Below are 3,137 nucleotides of genomic sequence, written 5' to 3' on the forward strand. Positions count from 1 at the left end.
CATAAAATCTTTTAAGTCCATCAAAAGCAGACCTTTAAAATATATTTTTTAGGGGTTAAAGAGATAGTACTATGGGTAAGGTTCTTGTCTTGCACACAGCCAACCTGGGCTCTGGTACTGCATATGGTCCCCAGAGAAATGCCAGGAGTCATCCCTTAGCATAAACCCAGATGTAAGCCCTTAGCACAGCCCAAACAAAGAAAAATAATAGTAAAATTAAAATAAATAAGAGCTTTTGTAGTGTAACCAACACATTTACAAGTGTGCCACCATTTAGTGTCTTGATTGTTACCACACCTCATCACTGCCAATATCCTCCACAATAGCCCACCCTTTCATTTCACGCCCATCTCTCAAGAAATCATACTTTTAAAATACAGATTTTCTACATGAAACGTTATAACATAGATTTCATTATAAGTTCCCTTTTCATCTTTTGCTGACACTTAAATCTATCTACACATTTAAAGGTAAAGGTAAAGGCCCTCCCGTTGATTATCAATTTGCTCGAGCGGGCCCATTAACGTCTCCATTGGAGACTTTGTTGTTACTGTGTCTGGCATATCGAATACGTCACGGGGAGCTTCCCAGGCTCTGCCGTGCAGGCGAGATACTCTCGGTAGCTTGCCGGGCTCTCCGAGAGGGACAGAGGAATCGAACTCGGGTTGGCCATGTTGGCTGCGTGCAAGGCAAACGCCCTACCGCTGTGCTATCGCTCCAGCCCATCTACACATTTATAAACTAAAAAATTTTCTATCGTGGAATGTATGAAGAGCATATTATCATGCCACCCTTCCACAAATAGGCCCCTTTGGCATTGCGTTCTCTTAAACTAAAGATTTTTTTTAGATTTCTTTTTTTTCTTTTCTTTTTCTTTTTCTTTTTTTTTTTTTTTTCATCACAGCTGGTGATGCACAGGGGTTACTCCTGGCTTTGCACTCAGAAATTACTCCTGGAGGGATGCTGGGAATTGAACCCGGTCAGCCATGTGCAAGGCAAATGCCCTACCAGTTGTACTATCACTCCAGCCCCAAGATTTTTCCGATATCTTAACACCAACCTTCCATTTTTATTCCCCAAAGTAAGATTAATGAAAAATTCTTAGCACCAGAGTCAAGGCCAAAAGAATTCTGTACACTCAAATAGCACAGCGGTAGGGCGTTTGCCTTGCACGCAGCCAACATGGATGACCCGAGTTCCATTCCTCCGCCCCTCTCGGAGAGCCCGGCAAGCTACCGAGAGTATCTCGCCCGCATGGCAGAGCCTGGCAAGCTAACCGTGATGTATTCGATATGCCAAACACAGAAACAACAAAGTCTCCAATGGAGACGTTACTGGGCCCGCTTGAGCAAATCGATGAACAACAGGAGGACAGTGACAGTAACAGTGACAAACCTTGTTCACATAGCATACACCGTCTACTTATTTTCCCACAGCTTTAATTATTTTCCACAACACCCTCTTGTTCAAACTTATATAATTTTTTTTTCAGTTTAGCAATTTATTGGAAATGCAATTCCTTATGAGAACTCCTATATTGTGTAAATTTTACATACAATAAACTTGTATGATTTTCTCCGGAGAAACATCCTAGTTTGTGATAATTTAATCTCAGGCCCAACTGAAAACCCTAACAGGGTAGAGGTAATGTTTTATGGCCCTGTATGTGTGTGGGGAAGTTACCAATATGACCTAAATTAAAATAGAAAAGCTTTGAATTCATACTGAATGTCCTTTACTTTATTAAAAAGATCATTCTCCTTAACTTCACCCTCAAAGTCCATCCAAATTCTTGCAAAGAACAGATTTCCCAGCCTCTTATGGTTAAATGATATATACCATTGTATAATATACATAAAAATATGACTGTATCACTATATCACTGCTATCCCGTTGTTGGTCGATTTACTCGAGTGGGTGCCAGTAACGTCTCTATTCCTCCCAGCCCTAAGATTTTAGCAGCCTCTCCTTACTCGTCTGTCCCAACGATTGGAGGCTTTTTCAGGATCAGGGGGATGAGACCACATAAAAATATAATAATATAAAATCTTATACAATCATATAACATATTAATAATGCCATTGTGTTTTATATAAGGTAAAGGTAAAGGCCCTCCCGTTGATCGTTGATTTGCTCGAGCGGGCCCAGTAATGTCTCCATTGGAGACTCTGTTGTTACTGTGTTTGGCATATTGAATACTCTCGGTAGCTTGCCGGGCTCTCCAAGAGGGGTGGAGGAATCGAACTCGGGTCGGCCATGTTGGCTGCGTGCAAGGCAAACGCCCTACCCGCTGTGCTATCGCTCCAGCCCTGGTGTTTTATATATGTATGTATGCATTTTCTATATTATATGTTTTAGTCATTCATTTACTAAAGAATGCTTAGGTTGTTTGGATTGCAAGAAAAGTAAACAAATGTGTACCACAAATTGGAGTGCAAATTGGTACAGCCAGTTGAAAAGCAGTATGGAAGCTTCTCAACTATTTAAAGAAAAAAAAAATCAGATAATCTAGCAATTTCATTTCTAGATAGATTTTTGAAGAAAAGGAAATAAGTATTTTAAAGAGATATTGAAGATCTCACATTCATTACAATTTTATTTACCAGAGTCAAGATGTGGAGACAAGATCAATGTCCTAGTGGTTGGATAGTAAATAGAATGTCACACACACACACACACACACACACACACACACACACAGACTCTTAAGAGAGAAGGAAATCCTTCTATTTGCTGCGAGAGGGATGAAACTGTTCTGAGTTAAATAAGATAGACTAATGTATTCAATGTTAGATTGCTCCTGTGTCTTATAATGTGAAAATGCCCTAGTAAACAAGGAAGCGCCAATACATCTTGGCTGTTTCATTTCCTTGTAATAGAAGGAAAATGTTTCCTTCTCTTCACTTCCTCACCAACACTTGTTTGAGTTTTGTTTTGCATAAATCATTTTCACAGATAGGAGGTAATATCTCAGATATCCCATTAGATTGGATTTGTATTTTCCCAATAATTACTGATGTTAAGTACATTTTCGGGGGTCACACCCACCAACTGGCCCCCTGGCACCTTGCAATCCCATCAACGGCCAAGACTCAGAGACTATAAAACCCAGCTCCTGGAAGTGCGGCCGCATTTGC

The sequence above is a fragment of the Sorex fumeus genome, unplaced genomic scaffold, assembly GCF_029834395.1.
Source record: "Sorex fumeus unplaced genomic scaffold, SorFum_2.1 ptg000094l, whole genome shotgun sequence".
Classification (NCBI taxonomy): Eukaryota; Metazoa; Chordata; class Mammalia; order Eulipotyphla; family Soricidae; genus Sorex; species Sorex fumeus.